Below are 21,449 nucleotides of genomic sequence, written 5' to 3'. Positions count from 1 at the left end.
CGGACTGTGAATCCCGGTGATGACTGAACCTGGTGATATTTTGAACAAAAAGAGCTCTCAGCCATGCTTGTAGCTATTTCTATTGCTTCACACTGACTCAGCAGACATTCTAGAATGACACACAGAGTGGCAATCCTGGAATCCTATTATATAGATTACAGGAAGGCAGCATATAGTACTCAGGGGTGTGTGTGTGGCACACACACACACACACACACACACACACACACACTCACTCACTCTCCGAGTTCAGTCTCATGGCTGCTCAGAGCCTGCCTCTGTTTTTCATTTGCCCCTTGCTCCCAGGAAAGGATTATCCTATATTATTTATCACCTCACATAATATCACATGACTCCAGAAGATAAAGCTTTCAGTAAAATGCCAAAATAGACACCTGATGCCTTTTGCTTCACCTATATCTTGCTAGGCTAGTCTCTAACTTGGTATTCTTCTTATAGCTCCAGTTCCTGGAGCCAATTTAAAACGGGAAAGATGAAACCGTGTCAGTTTCTCTCCCTCCTGGCTGCACAGCGCAGTTTGCAAGCATGATCCTTGATAAATAAAGAAGACAAACAAAATAGAATCCACTTTTGATTTTTTTTTTTTAAAAACCCTCATGACTTTTAAGCCCATCTCATGATTTTCTGAATGCTTGGGGTTGGCACTACTAGATACCCAAAGCTACACACATGACAGGTCACAACCATACCAGTTCCTTTTACCCCCGCCCTCCCTGTACAGAAAACCTGAGAAGTGATATTACAGCAAGTATCACACTGATCAAAGGAATACAGAAAATCACAATTCCTTCCAAACAGGTCCATTTATTTGTCACAGCACTGCATTCCACCCAAGGAAAGGGAAGGGGACTGGCAGATGGTTCGAGTAAAATCTCATTAGCTAATTCAATTGTTTTTGACACCCCTTGGAAGAGAATGGTTCATTACCATGCAAATGGAAAGCGCCCTCCATTCTCAAGCTTGTTGCCATATAGCACAACGCAATATTATGATCCCAGAGATTTATATTGCAAGTGCTGTTCAAATGGTGAAATCACAGCAGGGTTAGATCTCGCAAACATTTTCATGCACTTTGTTCTAGGGGGTCATTTTAATACTCTGGGGCGCAAGGGAGAGAGGATAGCATCTCTCTGTATTAACAAGATAAAACCTACTATCCTTTCCTGAGCACTTCATTGGTTTTAAAACCCAACAGGTAAATTGTTCTAGCAAGCAGACAATGCATGATCTCTGGTTCAGGAGTGGGGCTAAGGATCATGACACAATCCAGCACATTTTGTTTGCCCCTCTTGCTGTTGTGAGACCAAATTCACTACCACAGGTTGACAAGATGTTGCTACTGCCTTCCTGCATGGAACTGGTGTTGATGTGGAACCCGGAAGTAAGTTATTGTTATATCACAACACAGGAAAGAAACTCTCTCTTTTAATAGCTGCATATTCAAACCGAGCAGAGTCAACACAATCATTTTCTAATGCTATTATTCTACAATCAAACCAACTGCATAATACCCACAGGATTTCTAGCTGCAATAATAAATAATAATCATTTGCTCTTATATAAGAACTTTCATGTGAAAAATCTCGAGGGGGGAAGAAAAGAAGTTATTCTAGAAAATGCCCAAACACAGATCTGCCTGATAGACTGACAGGCTGCTTGGGAGGCATGAGGTTCTGCTTGTGTCAAAGAGCGTGTGCTTGCATCTAGCTCACAAAGCACTACAATTTTAATCCTCTATCAGGGTATTTATGTGGCTCTGTTGCTGGATTATCCAAATGTCTTCCAAACACGTACATGCCTCACAAGAGTGCTGCGAGGATGACCACATTAAGGATTGTGAGGTACTCAGATACTACGGTAATGGGGGACCTTCAGATAGATAGTATTTAAAAACAGAACTAACAACAATTTCATAATTTATATACATACACCTCTACATATACAAGTGTGTATATAATATACATGTGGGAGTAGAAGTTACTGAAGTCAAAGAAATATGAATTAGTTTTGCACTTAACTCCGTGAGTGCTTCATTCTGTGCCTCTTCTTATCTCTTTTGGGAGGGATTTCCACAGTCTAGGTCCAGCTGCTCTGAAAGTTCTTGCTCCAGAACTCCTAAGTCTCCCTCTCTTGGTAGGCAACTTTACTGTTCCAGGGGAATGCAGCTGTCATGGCAGGTCATGGATGGAGGGGAGTTCTCTGATACTGCTAGACTCAGTGCCACAAAGGGCTATACATATCAAAACAGAGACTTTAATTTGGATTCTGCATTGAATGGAGAACCAGTGCAGCAAGCTGAGTGCCAAGGCAATATGTTCCTGGGGACCTGTGGTGCTAAACAACAGGCTGCTGAATTTCTGTACCAGTTGGGGCTTTTTCAGGTTGTGTGGGTTCATTTCTAGATATAAGCTTCTTCTATCTCTACGTACCACCTACAGATATTTGCAAGACATTCCTTAGTCTTTACATTTGCCTGTAAAATTAATTTTAACAACAGTACACGCTGTGAGGCAAATCCACCAATATCAGCATGAAGAAAAAGTATTTTTTTTAAATTGCTAGGTGTTTTATGTTCTGCTGATGAAATTAAACTGAGCCTTAAAAAAAGAAAAAAGTAACAGATACACACACGCACATACAATAATTGCTTTTTCACTGACTTATTTCATCCAAGCCCAGGCTTGGAGTTGTGTTGTGTATGTGTAATCAGAGGGAGAATACAGCAGCAACAATCCTGGCTCAAGCAGCCTTCAGTGTCATCTTTTGATATCACTGGACAAGATGGGGCGAGCTCGGTTTCACACACTGAAATATAGCAACGTGCTGGTTGCTCTCCAAATATCTGATGATAAACTGACCTTGGGCAGCTTCTGTTGCACAAGAATAAATTAGTGCATGGCTGCCTGTTTGAATTCATTAAGGCTTAAATGGTTGCCATGTTTTCTTCTCAGGACTATTACCGGATAATAATAATTATACAGATGGGCCCCAAAAGCTGGGCTTGGCAGGTGCTGCTTTAAAATGGTTTACAAGGTGTGAAAAACACAATATTGTAACCTTGTGCAAGTTCACCATGAACACTTCCGGCTCTCCCCTACTCCTGACATTAACAGATGCTGATCATATGTGCAATCGCATTCCTAAGTGCTGGCACTCTTGCAAGTTTAAATCTAACAACATTCAGTTCAATTCTGCTCATTAAGGTAAAGCAGAACTACTAGTTATTGGTACCGGTCTTTCCCTTGGGCAACTGCTGAGATACCTGCTCGTTTGGCAGCCATACAAATTAAGTATTGTGACAATTATCAGCAATCAAATCTTACATTTATACCTCGCTTTCCATCCCAAAGGCACACAACACACGTTTACAAAATACAGCTCCTATATGTAAGAATTGCTCTCTTCGATGAAATTCAGCCATGTCCATAGTGAAAGGTGGCAGATGTTGAACAGCCCATGGCAGCACTATACAGTGTTAGAACAGGAAACAAAGAATTCTGCATTCTGTTGAAACTCTATGGCCTGACCCAAAACCCACTGAAGTCAAAGGGAGTCCTACGATGGGCTTTGGACCAGGCCCCTACGGAGTTTTATGGCAAGCAGAAAGCAATCACACCAGCTGGAATTTGGCTGGCCACTATGACTAATTCCCATACCCTCCAGGGAAAGAACTGTAGCATCTTCAAATGACGAGAAGTGATTAAGACGGAAAAAGAAGCACTGCACCCTGAAGCACCAGGATAAGGCATTGCTTCAGTACTGTCCCAGGGAGACTAGGGCCATGTACCAAACCTACCTGAGAGATAGAAATCAGACTGCCCATGTGTTTCTGTCCATTTGGTTGGCCTAACATCTCCATTTCCCTTTCAATCTCATTCCAATGTCAGCAGCAATGTCCCCATAATTTGGAGATCAACTCCAATACGTCTGTTAGTCTATAAGGTACCACAGGACTCTGTCGTTTTTTACAGATCCTGAACACAAAACTATTCCACGCTTTCTGGACTACGAAAGATGGACTGCACTCCAAACACTTCACAAATACAAGGCATTAAGTTGCCCAACATACTAAGCTACTCAGGATGGGGATTTTTACAGGGTCTGCTTATAAGATCATTAGTACAGTCAAAACAACTCCAGCACTTAGACATCACTTTTCAAGCTGCATTCCACAGAAAACAGCATGGATTCCTTTGCAGCAGAAGAGATCTGATTAGACCACCCTACTAGTGTTTGGAGTACTTAAATAGTAGTAATGGGTGGCTTACCCGAGATCACTTATTCATGGATGCTTTAAAAACTCCCGCACCCCAATCTGGGTCTATGCTGGTTATGTGCTATGTATGTATCTTGTGAACCTTATACCCGATACTTGTAACCTCTCATAACTTAAGCCTGACCCCAGATGTACAGTATCTTCCTTCTTAACTTGTGTAAATTTGATTTTAAACATTAGCTTTAATATATTTGAAATTGACCCTGGGGCTGAGCTTCCACAGGCAGCAAAATTCCAAGTAACTGCAACTAGGAAACTGGCATTCCTCTTTTGTATTAATAAAAGGCCCAGGAACTAGCTGGTGTACTGAGGCAGAGCAAAACTATGGTCTCATTTACTCTCTGACTGATGACAGCAGGGCTGCACACATTTAACTGATGGCACAATTTGGCCCACTGTGCCCATCAAGTAACGCGCCACCTCGCTGTGTATTACTGACCAACATGATAAGCAAAAGATATTCTCATTGTCACCATAAAATAGGGCTTAGAAACTGATCAGAGTAATCCACGGATAGGTTCACCTAGTGTATGTTTTTGCAGAGAGACCTGGCACTGGGAAGAGCAATTAAAGAAAATTTAAGCGTGTTAATAGCACTTCATTTCTGTTGCCCCTTTCAGCAAGGGATTTTGAAGCAATGTGCAAACATTAACTAATCATTCCAACAACCCTCTAAAGTATTTTAATAACCATTTTACAGATCGGTGAACCATGGCTCAGAGAAGTTAAGCAGTTTGCGGGATGTCACACAGGAAGAGACAGCTGTAAATAGAACACAGAAGTCCTGGTTCTATTCTCCAGTCCTGCCTCACAGAGGCCATATTTACTGGTTCTCTGCTAGTTTATACTCAGTCTCCAGTCACATTCTTCCTTAGAGAAGACACACAATGCATTGGCAGTAACAACTGGCACTCCACAGAGATGTTGGCAAAAACACAACCGAGTTGGAGATCATTTGTTAAACTGAAAAGGTAGAGTTTACCAAGAAAGCCCGGGGGTGGAGGGGAGGAGCCTTTATCTTCATGTGAGATTAATAAAAGCATATTCAACAAATATGTTTGGGGTTCTTCCCCCCTGCTCTCAGGAGATTTGGTGAGCCCAGATCTCTGTGTCTGCCAGTGCTATGCAGCAAGTTTCACACATCTGGCAAAAGAAACCCAAGCTGCTAGGCTGGCCAAACAGAATATTTTAAACTGCAATTAGTAAAAGGTTTACACAGCCATGGTCCCTTTTTACGCTACAGAGGAGGTGTCTGGGAGTCCTCTCTGCTAGCTTCATTGGCAAAGTCTGTTTATAGAGGACCTACCACAATGGTCCATGATTGGAGCTACTGTTTACTCCTGTTAGTCCTGAAGAGCCAACATAGCTAAAGGAGAATGAGCTGAATTCTCTCCTGCTTTGTGCATTTTCAATAACATTAACAGTTACTTTTTGACTGCAGACTCCTCACTACTGTGATGGAAGAGGGAAGAGCCCAAGAACAGTTGGATGTTTTTAGAAACAATGCCTAGTGTTGACACAGAAATAGGCTAGATCGTCACTGTCTCATAATAACCAGGCTAAAGGCCCATGCATCAGCATATGTATCATTCTACCACAACAGAACCGTGACCATTTTTCACAGTCCACATACAGATGTGGCTGGTTTTGCTATTCAGATGGGGCCTTCAAGACATCATCCTTGGACCTGATTGGCAATTGAAAAGCACTCATCTCTAGGCCGCTGTTTGGTCTTCCACACAGCCGATATTTCAGTTGTCTTGAATGGATTTCCTAACAGCTTGAAGCCGTTGGCAAACACACCCCAGCTTTGAAGGAAGCTTAGATATGGGTCAGAATTTTCAAAGTCAGCCTCCTTCCTCTCATGTTTTGGTTTTAAAATTCTGATAGGGTGGAGGAGTTTGTGATAAATCAGGAAGATGAACAAAGGTGAGAGACCTCATGGAAACAAAAGCAAAGCAATGGTATTTCTCAAAGGGAAGGGAAGTAAGCAGTATATTCCATTTCCACCTCCCTCAATTTCCCCAGGCACCACCTCCCTTCCTTTCACTTATCTGAAGGAGAACATGATTCGTTCCTCAGTTTTGCCGAGTTTGTGGGTGCATCCTGCTTCAAGGTTTTGTAAGGGAAGAACCAGCAGGAAGCAGGGCGAGACATCATTCCGAGCACTTGCTCAGGCCCAGCTGGATACCTGAGGGAAAAGCAGCACTGGGCTCCCGAAAACAGAGCTTTGCAACAGGCATTATTGGCAGAGCAGCTCATGTTTGAGAGAGCCACGCCAATGTGACAGCCATTATGCTCACACACCCAACCCATTTTACTAAGAACAGGGGGCAGGGGCATAGGCTAAGATCACATTGGTGACATCTATTTTACTGATTTATGGATCATCTAGCACCCCTATTCTGCGCTCCTGTGAAATGGGGAGAAAGGATCTTCCATTTTTACCTGGTGAGCTCTCACCAGAGGAAAGCAGAAGAAACCTCAAAGCACAGCAGATGGAACAGCAAAGGGCTCTCTCCTACTAATGCCTTGCAGAGCGAGTATTGGATTGTAGAGTCCTGGTGCAGAACTCAAACCCACAACATTCTGAAATGGAGCCAAGAGCATGACTGACTGAACCATAAAGAAGTCCTTAATTACTGACACTAAATGGAGGCGAGATAAGACTTCCTTGGTTTGAAGGCACATGTTCTCCACATACACGTTATTTGAGTTGTGGAATTACACTGCAGAGTTGTGAATTTATCCAGTGTGTGAGAGTTACGTTGACTCTACATAGCTGATCTTTATCTGTGGGAGATGAGGCTGGTTAATACCTCCTAGGATTAGATCCTCAACATCTGACTACATTTGAAGGAGGAGGCTGACCCTGGAACTTTCAGTTGTCTATTTAAGGATAAATTACAATTCCATAAAGAATAAAAAGGGACAGAGCCAATATTTCAAATGCCAGCTCCAGACTAGGATAAATGTGATTAACTTTCAGAAGGGCCTCAGAAGTTACCCCTTGGTGGACTGGAAATTGGTGTGATGAAAGGAAGAGGCCAAACACAGTGCTTAAAGCTTCCAAGTTGTGCATACATGAATGACCTCACTCTCCAAAATCAAGATTTCAGATGTCCAGAATGCCATATGTGAGCAGTTAATTATCTTGGCTGGTCTGCTAAGCTGGTAATTTCACCCTGGAAAAACAGTCACTCAGCTCGAGGGGGAGAGAGGGGACAGGGTGTAGTAGCCTAGATGAAGCAAGGGAACAGCTGTAATAGAGGTGTGACCAACTGTTTACGGGCCTCCAAACACAGGGAAAAGTCTTGGCTTTAAGGGCAAATAAGAACATTCCAGTCCCAAGCATCCGCTGCAGCTCAGACAACAGATGGAATCGCTTAAACTCAGCGAAATGAGGCCAGCCTTTTTCCCTCTTCTACTGCCATATTATACTTGTAAGTTATCTCCGCAAATATGTTCCAACAGCAACTGTGCTATTTACAAATGTAACGGGTTAGTTACTGGGACAACGTCCATTTCATCAGCCTTATCCAGGCACACGTAGACTTTCTATGTTCTTGCTGCATTCTATATCATCCACAAGCTTTGCGAGTTACATTGCTAACCCAAAGTAGCTGATCTTTTCTCTGTAGGAGTTGAGAGCATTTCCAGGATCAGACCCTTACTGCTATACTGGAATACTCTAAGAGCTGATACAACGTCAATGGAAAGAGTCTTGTTGACTTCAATGGGTTTTGGATCAGGCCCATTGCCAATATTTTTCAATTTATTACAACTGCTCCTCTTATGAGATGTTGGGATTTAGCAGGAAAGCCAGGGAAATTCTCTCCTTACCCCCAGCGCACCCCAATATCCTATTTGTGCCACAGGTCAGCAACATTCAATATCTTCCCAACCAAGGAATACATTTTTTCTCCTCCTCTAGATGGTTTGCTGTGCTTGGCATGATCATTTGTAAAGTCTTTACAACACGTTAGATATCCACTGTAGTACAACTCTATGTTAAATGCTACTTATTTCTCTAGTGAAGACAGGCTATTTGACTCAGGCAGCAGCGCTGAGACTTGTCTGTGGCTTCCCAAGTGAAACGTTGAATTTTACGGATAGGAATTTCCTAAATAAGTCACAGGGGAGTCTGTTCCATCAGTAACATAACTCACTCTTCTCCAGCTAGCAAAGGAACATGCAGCCTGCTTATCTTTGCATCTGAGGCCCTGAATCAATGACGCAGCAGCTCTGAGCTTTCATTAATGTGTATTTAACCATCATGTTGTCCTGTGTACTTTATAATAATGTAATAGTGCTTTGCACTTACAGCACTGCAGGATTTCAAAGCATTTTCTGCAAACATTAATTTAGCCTCCTTTAGAGGTAGATGTTATCCACATTTTACAGATAGAGAGAGGTGAAATGATATGTCATCAAGGTCACATAGCATGTCAGAAACACAGCTCAATGCTGAATTCCAGCCCCATGCTCTAACTATTATATTAAACTACACTGCTTCCCAATAGGAAGGAGCAGTGCAAGTGGCATGTACGCCTCATTCAATGCTTTAAAAAAATTCTCTCTCCTACCTCCAATCCTGACTCCTTCAGCAATTAAAAGGGAATGAAAGACAGATCATCACATCCCAATGTTTAAAGGGTGGGAGAACACAAGGGCCATTTTAATTATAGCATCTGAGACGTACGATGCTGCTTACACAGATGTCTGCAAACGTAAATTTGTCTGGTGCAGACTAGGATATGGCTACCCTCTGACACATTAAGCAGTTAAGGGGATAAGAAATAACAGGCTTCCCAAACACATTATACTCCTCCAGTGTAGGAGCTGAAACAGACTCTCTTTGCAATGACAGCAAGACGATAGGTTTTTTCCCCTGCAAAGAGGGAGACATACCCATAATGTGCAACATTTAACAGTCTTTCAGCAGCCTGCTTTGGAGTAATCTGCCCAATTTGGACCTCTGAGGATGGGGAATTGTAAGGCTTTGATTTTATCCCATCCAACAGGAAGTGTACAAGCCAGGTAGCATCTTATTACGAATTGTATCTTAGATTTTATATCAAGTGCAAAAAACGTTCATTAGCATAACATTGAGGCTACAATTTTAACCACACAATCGTCAGAAAATGCAAGAGTTCAGGTTTCTGGAGTAACCCCATCCCTAGCTGCACCCCTCAAAACCATTTTGTAGTTGCCTGGATCTGCACTAAACACAGTTATGGTTAGCCGTACACAAAGAGCCATCTGCTGGAATGACTCTTGTCTCAGATCAAAGAACAACCAGACAAGACAGAGCAAAAGTAAAGTCTCCAGAAGAGAGGGCACAGTACATGTCCTTCCTGCACTGAAGTGAACACAAAATGGCTGCCTGAGATTTACGCAGAGAAAAAAAACCAAACAGGTGTAACAGTTCCATAACTAAATTGCCTCTATACAGAGATCCACTTACTATAATCCCTGGCTCACCCACATGCTCACCTGCTGAAGTGAGACATATTAACCTGTTGCTGAGTTCTCCTCTGTGGCATAAAGGAGGATGCAGATTCCCGCTGCTCACAGAGTCCTCTTACTGCTGCTTCGTCATCCACCAGCCTCTCTGGGGCATCAGACACCAGCAGCTTTTAAACTGCTTTTAGCCTTCACCCACCCCCTGAAAAAGTGGTGGAATTCAGACCTTACTATCCAACACTCTCTGCAGTCACCATACGATTAAATAATGTCAGCACAGAACAGAGGCCCACTGTAAATGGTACAGAGCCCTAACAGCACCCAGGAGCACAGTAAGCTCGGTTGTTTCTATCTCAGCAAGTGGCAATAGGGTTGATTACCACTGTGGACCTTGACAAGGCTCTCCGCAGAGGGGGTATCATCAGGGCGCTGGGTACTACAGGACATTCCATTCTTGCTCCACTCAGCAGCACAGCACATACAAGCTTTCCATGCGCTATGGAAAACATGGGAATGGTCATATGAAAGGAGGGAGGAGCCATGGCCAAAAGCAACTTTACAGAGTGGAGGATAGAAAAGACAGGGTAAGTAAATGCTGAGAAACAACTCTGCCTAGATGTTCTCTGAACCCTATCGGAAGGCTCAACAGCACACTGTCGTTGGCAGAGAAGCAAGGAAGCAGGTCATCATGCTAGAAGGATGGGGGTCGCCCAGAACCATGTAGATGTATGGCTTGAGTGTACATGGCCTGAGAAGATTGTGGTTCTATTTTATTCTACCTGCGTTCTGATACTGCCCTCATCACCAGGATATCTGAACACCTTGCATAAGCAACACGACTAACATCTGTTGCATGTGATTTGTTCTCACTCTCCCCCCCGTGGGGAGAACTGTGCGTGCAGTGTAGTACTTTGTTTTGGGTAGGGTTTTGGAATTTGCTTTTCAAATGTCCAAGCCGCTCTGTGTGTGTGTTAGAAAAGCTCAGTCAGAGACGTTCACCTTGCACCTGGAGCAGAAGATGGGGAACTTTGTCATGGCCCCAAGTAATTGGGGGAGTTTGTTCCACAGTGCCAAATCTGCCCTCAAGTAAGCTGTGTCTCCGGCACAGATGAGTTTTACCCTTCTGGTACAAAGTTCCATGGTGCTGGAGGAATGGAGCTGATGACCCCCGTCCTTATTCTGGAGCTTTAGGCAGTCTTTTTGATATCTTCAATGGCCTGGGCCCAGGATAAGGACCAAGTCCATGAACTTGATTCAGTATTCCATGGGAAGCCAGCATAGAGAGCAGAAGGCAGGTTTGATGGATTTGTGACAGCCTATATTGCTGGGGATACATGCTGCAGTGTTCCGTACAACCTGAAGTTTCCTAAGGGCTGATGGCTTCATGCCCAAATATACTGCATTGCGGGAGATGACAACGCATCTATAACTAATGCCAAGTCATTGTTAACTAGGATGGGATGGAGTTCCCTAGCCAACTGGGGATGGCAAAAAGCAGTACTTGTGGGTGCTGCTATTAAGAGATTAGTTTCAGCAAAGAATCCAGGAGCAATCCTAAGCCATATACTGAACTGACCAATTATGGGCACCTTCAACCACAGGAGACTGCATCGTGGCTGAAAACTCTTCAAAGTCCTTTCCTCTGCCCACCAGCATCGCCTCTGTCTTGCTGGATGAAGATGAACCTGAGCTGTTCTTCATCCATGAGCGGATCTCACAAGCACTGGGCCACCTTGGTGGCAGTGGTATAGTTGTATGTGGTGAAGGATAGAGCTGTATGTCACCTGCATATTGCTGGTTCTTGAATCTATGTCCTCTGACTAGTCATCTAGTGGCTGCATGTAGATGTTGAATAGGACCAGAGAAAGAATCAAAGTATGTCTGCAGTCCTTATTTACAGATGCACAGGTGACAGGTCATGCCCACTGCCACCTCTGACAAGCTGCCTATGCTGCATAAAGGTTGGGATGGTGTTACTGAGGCACATCTGAAGATGTGCTTTCAAGGATCCTTTTCAGGCTAGGAGAACATATGGCTGGTATGGAGTGCTCACACACAGCATTTAGGAAACATTCAAGTTCTCCTGGCAACAATGAGCTTCTAGCCCCATATACATTCCATTTCATTCTAGGACCAAAAAGCAAGGTCTAACTGATCCCATGTTTATATATCCAGTCAGGCAGGGGCACAGAGGAATGTAAATAAAGATGGATGGACAGGGCAAGAAGCAAAGGAGTTCTTAACTAAGGCCTCAATCCTACAAAGATTTATGCCTGTGAATGTAATGGGAATACTCACATGCATAATTCCAGATCAGGGCCTAATTGTACATCCCTTGTCTTTGTGGCAGAATGAAAAGCAACCACGGAAGGAAGAAAAGTCCAGAATACAAGAATATTTTTGGAGAGACACTGGCCAATTAAAAATATTTGCCTATTCTATGGAATTTTTTTTTTTTATTAAACCATACATCTAATTTTCTTTTCACCATTTGTTTCCTTTCTGTATCCCTCTCACCTTGGACAATGAAGAAAGTCCTGTCCACCCACTCTAATACAGTCTGTCTCACCGCATGCAATAGCACAATGGTTGGGCTGTAAAACACTGTATTTAAACCCAAACAAAAAATTCCCCTCCCTGTTTTCATAGATTTTTAAGACCAGAAGGGAATGATGATGATGATCTATAGTGACCATCTGTGCATCATAGATAGGGCCCTATCAAATTCACAGCCCATTTTAGTCAATTTCATGGTCAGAGGGTTTTAAAAATTGTAAATTTCATGATTTCAACTACTTAAATCTGAAATTTCAGGGTATAGTAATTGTAGGGGTCCTGACCCAAAAAGGAATTGTGGGGTGGTCACAAGGTTGCGGTACTGCTATCCTTACTTCTGCACTGCTGCTGGCGTCCACGTTGCCTTCAGAGCTGGGCACCTGGCCAATAGCTGCCACCCTCTGGCTGCCCAGCTCTGAAGGCAGCACAGAAGTAAGGGTGGAACTCCCTTTTGTGTCAGGACCCCCAATTTGAGAAACGCTGGTCTCCCACCATGAAATCTGTATAGTATAAGGTAAAAGCACACAAAAGACCAGATTTCATGGGGGGGATACCATATTTCACATTTTTCATGGTCATGAATTTGGTAGGCCAGAGATTTTTACCCAGTGATAACTGCATTGCGCCCAATAACTTGTAATCCTACTAGAGCATCTTTTAGAAATATCTGTTTAAAACATCCAATCTTAATTTAAATAAAATTCTGAAAACATTTCCATGAATAAGATTGTTGGTTTTTTTTTTTTTTTTTAAATTAGACAATCTACAGTTTGGGTGTAAACTATCCGACAACCTCTCTTTAGACTGGATGTGCTAAACCATTGATAAAAAAAAAAAAAACCCAGCTTAGGCAAAACTGTTTAGAATGCTCTCCCATCTCCCAGACCCTTATAAAATGGTTTTCTTATGAAGGAACTAACAGTACCAAGTTTTAGCACAGCAGCATTTATAATACAGTTAAAATTAGGTTTAAAAACTAAATGATTGTAAACAAAAATTATAGCACTTTCCTCTACCAAATTAAAAATGTACATTTCATGGGAGTAAAGCAGAGGATCTAGCCTTTGTATCCTATTAATCTTTCTAAAATATCCTCTGTTACTTTTCAGTTTCACCTCAGAACAATGTGCATGCACCAATACCAGGTTTTGCAGTCTGGGAAAACTGCTTGCTATCAAATCCTTTTTCATGGAAACAAAATAAATACAAGAGGATCTCTGTTAATGCTCTTTCCATCGTATATTAAAAATGCAGGGTTTAAGCCCTTTTTAAAAGTAAAAAGCAATCATGATAAAAGTTAAAGGATACCCTGTTCAAGAATCCATATCGTGCACACACACCTTTGCAAAAAATAAATTACAAAATCTTACCAGAACTTATCATGTAAAGCTCAGACCAGGGCAAAGGAGAAAATACAGATGATTATTGAAAACTGTAAAGCAATTCTGGTCAATGGAGTGCGTGTGTGTGTTTCTGAGTGGGAGAGATTAAGGAGACAAGCAAACAGATTTAGAATGTGTACCAGAATGAAGTGAAATACAGCTTGCATCACAACATAAATCTGCATACAGCTGCTTATGGGAACAATGTGCGAGGGCTGCATCTTCCAGCCTGAGTGGTAAGGGAGCTAGCAGCATGCCTTCAGAAAGTACCCAATTTACTCTCAGTATAACAAAGATCCTGATCTCTCTTGATATTTCACATGCCCAAATGACCTAACAGTAGAAGATCCCTACCAGGACCACCAGGAATTCCAAATGAACCATGACTAAATTTGCTCTATGATTTCAGCAGAACGATCATACAAGAAATGTTGCAAGCATTAAGCAAAACACAGTTTAAGGTATGTGTAAATAAAAAATGTACATTAAAACCAGCCAGGCTGGCAGGATTTATTCTGAGCGTTAAACGAGCACCTACACCCCAAACCAGATTGGGGCTCCATTCTGATGGGCTCTGCACAAAGGGACTGTAAGCTCTTCAGGGCAAGAACCACCTAAATGGATATGACAGACATAGGGTGGGAGAAGGAAAGTATTCTCCCAGGGGACAGAGGCACAGACAGATTAAGTGACTGGCCCATGGCTACAGAAGGAGTCTGTGGTACAGCTGGATATCTCCCCAGTCTCCAGCCAATACTTTACTCACAAGACCATTCTTCTCCTTTGATTTCATCTTGTATAAAGGCACAACCAGGAGTGTGAGGCTGACTAAAGCAGAGGGAGAACACAGTCCAGGAGGACTCAAAGAAGAGAGAGATGGTGAGCCCCCACTATTCTATGCTAATAGCTCCATTCTCTCTCACATACATGCACACAAAGCCAAATGAGGCATTCCATCCACACATGCTGCTCCATTCTCTCTTTCTCACCAAGGGCTATTAAGCATTCACCTGACATGCCTTCCTCCCTACATTAATGTTGAGAGCACCTCACTTCACACCACAATCCCAGATGTTATTAGCAGGGAAAACAAAATAACCTGCACATTCTGCTCCAGCAAAGTCAAAATCCAGGAAGCGTCTGAAAGTACTCGTTATTGACCAAAACCACCTGATCTCCAGGGATAGCCAGGAAGAGCTCAGATCCTTGCTCCACACCTGCTCAGAATCACTGTGGCAGCAAGAACAGGTCCAAAACAAGTGGGGAGATCTTCATTTACTGGGTTTAACAGTTCTGATTTCTCCCACCTCCTCATCCCGAATGAAAACGAACTGGACATGGCAGCAGCAGGAAGCAATGAGAGTAGAAATTAATTTAACGGGGAATGCTGGACAGGGATCTTTGTTCTCTAGCAAGATTCAGTGGTTAGGAAGGAGGTGGGTGTGAAGAACTGTGAGCCCTCACACACCCTCTCCTATGGTCTTTCACCCCTTTTGGAGGAAGAGCTTATAGAAACTATGTAGCCAGAGAGATACAGAATGCCCTTTGCTGGCTGCCTGCCAGGCATGGAGTAAAATAAGAATATTGGATGTACCACTGTGGGGCAAAAAACCTCCTAACATGAAATCAGCTTTAAATTTATTTACTTTATCACATCTTATACCTGAGCACACAGGGGAAACCATAACCGAGACACAGCAAGCCACTCTGTTCACCAGCTTCGCTTGTTTTTTTGTGCATTTCAGACCCTGCAGAAACAGATTTCTCTCACTAGGTACATATGGCCTTATTTTTTAAGCTATCTAGATGCCTCAATCCCATGAGTTAGGCACCTAAATACCTATAAAATTCTGGCCCTTAAATCCCAAAAGTTTTGTATTGCTGCTACAGTCATGTCTCCTTCCCCTGATTTCTCCTTCTACTCTGCAAACAATCCAAACTTTTACTATTATGATGTGTATTGAAGTAATGCCTAGAGGTCTCAGCCAAGATTAGGATCCTATTACATATATACAGTGCCTAGTACAAAGCAAGAGACAGTCGCTGCCCTGAAGAGCTTACAGTCCAAATAGATAAGACAGACACAGGATGGGAGAAATGAGGTATCATTACCTCTTTTTACAGATGAAAAACTCAGGCAGAGCAAGCTACGTGTCCCAGGTCACTGAGCAGGTCTGTGGCAGAACTAGGAATTTAATCCAGATCTCCGAACACAGTGCCTCCTTGCTCTGTCTCTCCAATGTCCTTCACAACTTAGCTCCTCCTTACTAACCCCCCACTCTCATATCCTTCTCCATGCCATTGCTCACCCCTTTATAGTACGATGAATGGGAATGGGGAAAGAGGATCAGGTTTCAGAAGGAACCTAGCTGAGTGTGACACCAGGGGCTCAGGATTGCAAGCTAAGGCCAGGCTACTACCAAACAAATGCAGCCCTCAGCATTTAACACAGGCCTCTGTGCACGCTCGATAAAGATCTCTTTCCTACAGCTCTGCCTGCCTGCTGCATCACTCCCTGCTAATGAATCCTCCTTCCCTCAGTGCCAATGAGACCAGCTTCCATCAGCTGCTTCCGCCATAATCTCCTCCCCCTCTTCTTCCAACCTGCCCCCTCCACATTTTGCCTTTGCTGAGACCTACCTATTCTCAGGCAATTTCAGCACAATGACAACCCTGCCCTCCTAAGGCTGTGCTGCAGTGGGGCCAGATCGCACCGGAACAGCATACCAGCACTTTGGCAGTATGGAGGATGCCATTTGGTTATCAAAATGGTGTCCTCCGCACAGCAAGACGCTGCCTGGGGAGCACCATTTGGTAGAGCTAAATGGCGTCCTCCACACAGCATGCGCATGAGGTCATGCTGGCGGGGACGCGCCCACACTTGCAGGGGAGTTCTAGTAGGGTCCATTCAGGACAAGACTTGTCCATACCAGAAGCCTTACAGCAAACTGCTTGACTGGAATGGCTAGGCAGGTGGCAATTAACGGTCTACATAACCATATGTGCTTCTACCTGTAATCCTTCCCTCTCTATGCTACACCCTCCTCTTCAGCTACGCAGTGGAGATGGTCTTATCTATTGTATTTTTGCACAGTGTCCCAGTGCAATGGGGCCCCACTCCTGGCTGGAGACTTCTGAATGCTACTGCAACGTAAACGCAAGGAAGGAAAGCATGCAGCACTCCAGTAATTTCTGCAGAGATGCAAATTTTTTATCATTGTAACCATGCTAAAAGAGAGGAAGGATGGGCAAGTGGTCAGGGCACCAGTCTTGGACTTGGGAGACCTGCAGGCTTAATTTGTAATTTAAGAGGTGCCGGGGCTCAAGCAACGTTTTTATATTCATAACTTATGCACCAAGGCCAGAGGTGCCGAGGCTATGAACTGCCAAGCCTAGAGATGCCAGGGCTCAGCCCTGGCAAGCTGTGGCACAAACTAAGCACTGGAGACCTGGGTTAAAATTCCCTGCACTGCCACAGACTTCCTGCTTGATAATGGGCAAGTCGCTGAGTTTCTCTATGACTCAGTTTTCCATCTGTAAATGGGGTGGGTAGCACTGCCCTCCCTCACAGAGATGTTGTGAGGACGAATACATTAAAAGGTGTTCTATTAAATACACATGAAAGGCGCTCAGACACTACAGTAATGGGGGACATATAAAACAGAATAAGCTGTAAAGCTGCAGTGACTGGACCATAGGGTTGGAAGCTGGTTCTAATCTCAGCTCTGGCATTGGCTTCCTCTGCCACTGTGGGCAAGGCACTGAACTTGTCTGCCTCAGTTTACCCGTCTAATCCCACTTGCCTGCTTCAGAGGGTGCAGGTGCTGAAAGTGTTCTGAAGATAAAGAGGCAATATGTAAAGTGCCAAGTACTATTAGAAATCTGAGCAGCCAGCAGACATCACTGAACACAGCAACAGGCAACTCAACTTTCGTTAGGTCCCCGCCTCTGCGGTTTTCCCAATATGTTCCTAACCAGCAATTAGAAGGGGCTCTCCTACCCACACTTCCGTCCAATTAGAATGGCTGTGTTTATAAAACAAAAACAATGCTGTGATGTTAATTAAGTTAGTGTTAGCTCCCAGCACTGGAGCAGGCAATCTGTTGCTTGAAAGCTTGAAAACAAGAAGTACACACAGAACAGATTTTCTCGACCCTGAGCCTCTGCTGAAATCTAGTGGTATGGAGTCATCAGCAGGCCCAACAATACCGATGCTACTTATCTTAGCACTAGGCAACAGAAGAAGAATGCCAGCAATGTGGCACACCTCTTGGAGAGCGGGTTGGAAAGCACCTAACATTCTTCAGCAAGCCATCTGTGATAGGAACATGGGCTCAACGTAAAAGCGGTTCAAGTGGTAGGAGGATCCTACAGTTCTGTCATCATTCGGAAGTGAACACTAACACACTTTTAAGCCTAAAAAATGGGTTGGGGGTGAAATCAGACACTAAGGACTGGTCTACACTGGGGGGGGAGATCGATCTAAGATATGCAACTTCAGCTACGCGAATAGCGTAGCTGAAGTCGAAGTATCTTGGATCGAATTACCTGGGATCCACACGGCGCGGGATAGACGGCCGCGGCTCCCCCGTCGACTGCGCTACTGCTGCTCCCTCTGGTGGAGTTCCGGAGTCGACGGTGAGCGCACTCGGAGATCGATATATCGCGTCTTAACGAGACGCGATATATCGATCCCAGATAAATCGATTGCTACCTACGGCGGGTAGTGAAGACGTACCCTTACTTGATACATTACAAAGCAAATGTGGCTTCAACACTAGTTATGGGGCAGGGGGCTGATTTTCCTTAAATAAAAGCCCAATCCCAATTTAATTAAGCAAAGTTCTCATTACATGTTTTAGGGGATTGTTTGGGAGGATAGGGGGAGGTTTTGCCTTACACTGTACATGTAGGTTGTAGGTTTAAAATCCCAGATCAATACATTAAACTCCAAAGAATATCGCTAGTGCTCCTGGGGTTCTGTCTCTAGTCCCCTCCCTCCTTTCTTCCTACCTTGTTGCTGGGGGGGGGGACGCACACTAGTTCTCATGACTTCTATTACTATTTCTGTGCTCTACCACAAGCCTTTTCCTCTCCTAGACAGAGTCTCATCCCCAGTGCTCTTCCTTCACATTTCTTCCTGTGCGTCCTGCTGCCAGCTCAAATTCAACGTGGTGAAAGCTAACCTCCCCAAGCCCACCCCTCTCTGTCACTTCTGGAAATCTCTCTGCCCTGCACATCACCCAAGCATGCAAACTTGGCATGTTAGACTCCTCTCTCTCCATCTCCCACAATCTAGACTGTTGCCAAATCCTGTTAACTCTTCATTCCTAGCTCTGAAACCTTTGCCAGAGTGGAGAGATGACCAAAATGGGGGCAATCACCTATTCTTTGCTTTCTGAGTAAAAATACTAAGTTCCTCCATGAGAAGCATCCACTTCCCAGTGTTTGCTCTTGTGCCCTGCTCTTCTCTACCCATTATGACACTGCAACAGATCCATAGATACCTAAGACTTCACAACTGTCTCTATGCCACACCTTACCACCACTCAGCACTTCCTGGTAACAGCAGAGAAAGAACTTAGATGCTTCTGGTTCCCAAAACACTTGAAGAAAAAGTAGACTCTCCTATCATTTTTAGTGATTCAGGGCCTATGACACAGTTGTGAAGTTTCAGTTCCAACCAGTAGAGGGCAGTACACGTGCACACTCATGCGTGCACCCCTCCCCTCGCCAGCTGTATCTTTGTAACAATAGTTCAGAGTTTTATGGCTCGCTAATCTTACCTACATAACAAGTGGTGTTGCAAGAGGGTATTTAATATATTTTATACACTGAGTTTTAAAAGAGAAGGCAGGATTTTTTTTAAAGGGGTCTGAGGGTGGTAGGCACCCAACTTCCAGTGAAATTTGTATTTATAGCCTTGACAGATTCAAAGATTCCACGGCCTGAAAGGACATTATTATAATCTAGCCTGACCTCCAGCATAACTAGGCTTCAAAGGATAATATTTTTATTGCTAAATGTCAGTAAACATTGATTTCACAATACATACACAAACCAATGAAAAAATATTTCTATCCATGACAATCAAAATTTACAGATAGGCAAAGAAAAATGCTGCTTGAGAACTTATTAGAGTCAAAATTCAGTAATTTTGACTTTGGACTTATTACAAATGGACTAGCAAATGAACATTAAAAACAAGTATGATATGTTGATTTAAGGATACTGTATTTACTTGGTATATTTTAATGTGTGATGTTGACAATTTGTGCTTTGTTTATAAAGTTTTAACTTTTTTGACTCTCAATGTCTACTTTCATTAAATGATTGTCTACCCAATTCCATAATTTCCCACAAACAAACATCTATATACCTGTCAAAATAATTTTAAAAAATTAAAATCTAACTCTGCCAAGTATATGCATAACACAGGCCAAAGAACCCCAGCCAACAGTTTTGGCATCCAGCCCAATAATCATGCTTTGAACTATAACATATCTTTTTAAAAGAGATCCAGTCTTGATTTAAAGACTTCAAGTGATGGCAAATCCACTGCGTGCTTTAGGCTCCTTTGGAAATTCTGGTCTAAAGTGTTAGATATCTCTCTATATATTAGGAAATGTAGCCATTTGTTTATATTTTTGACCTTACAAACAAAAAAAGTTTCCTTCCCTTTCTCCTAAGTCCTGGATTCACCTGATATCAGATATTTCAACAGCTAAAGACCAAGGAATTTTGCCCGACAAGATTATTCTAGTTTGGATTCTCTGGCATTCAAATTAAATTTAAAAATGAAAAGAGTGATTGTGGCAACAAAAACAATGAGCACCACTGAAGGTGCTGCTCCATCCCAGGCATTTGTCACTCATAAAGCTGTCTCCAACTCTTCCCAATTAAACCACTCAGTTTTTCAGAGACAGATTTATGGCAGGCCATTGTGGGATGAACAGATGTCAGCTCTGCAAAGCACCCAGTAGGTTTATAAAGCAATTTAACTCAACTAAAAGTCACTGAGCCAAATCCAACTCAAGCGTAAGGCTAAACTAAACTCACCTCCCCCCACCCTAAGTCCTCCCTCTCTCTATCACTGTTGGAAATTTTCCTATCTTCCCCATCACCCAGGCTTGGAAACTTAGGCCCTGTTTCTGCAATGAGGCGCCACACGTGCACAGGGCCCTGTATGGAGTTGACTACAGGATCAGGGCCTTGGTATCATATCGGAGGAGGATACACAGATGTCCAAGTGGGGAATTGCACCCTGCTTACATCAGGACCGAATTTGGTCCACAAACAAGCCCTACCAAAAAAAAAAACCCCCACATACCGCTATAAAAGAAATTACATTTAAAGGTAGACTGATCCCATGAGCAAGGGTGATTAACCACCACAAAATGTCTGGCCTTTGGTACTTTTACCATGACTAATCTATGGTTTTCACACATATTTGCCATGGCAGAGTTGCAGCCCTAGTTCTAAACTAAGTCTATATTAATGAGATAGCACAGGTACTTAATCAAAAAGTTCCTTGCCCTGTAAGGCTACTTTGCATGTGTTTCATCAAAGGTAATTTGATCTTGGTAGGCTGACATTCCTAAAATAGTTGAGGGAATTCAAACATGAAATGAGGTTTCCAAGAAGGGATTTAAAAAAAAAAAAATAGGTCAAGCAAGTGTGAGTGATAAGAGTAACCCAGTATCCCTTTGTATAATTTAAATGAATCTCTGTAAAAAATCTACCTCGTG

At 43.2% G+C, this 21,449-nt stretch overlaps 1 protein-coding gene across 12 annotated transcripts in view; it reads right to left on the bottom strand.

Moving 5' to 3' along the window:
- The window catches only part of CUEDC1 (CUE domain containing 1), a 115,033-nt gene that overhangs the window by 42,878 nt on the left and 50,706 nt on the right, over nucleotides 1-21,449 (bottom strand). The window lies entirely within an intron of this gene.

Source organism: Chrysemys picta, chromosome 19, assembly GCF_011386835.1.
Source record: "Chrysemys picta bellii isolate R12L10 chromosome 19, ASM1138683v2, whole genome shotgun sequence".
NCBI lineage: Eukaryota > Metazoa > Chordata > Testudines > Emydidae > Chrysemys > Chrysemys picta.
This window is presented reverse-complemented; position numbering and strand designations above follow the sequence as displayed.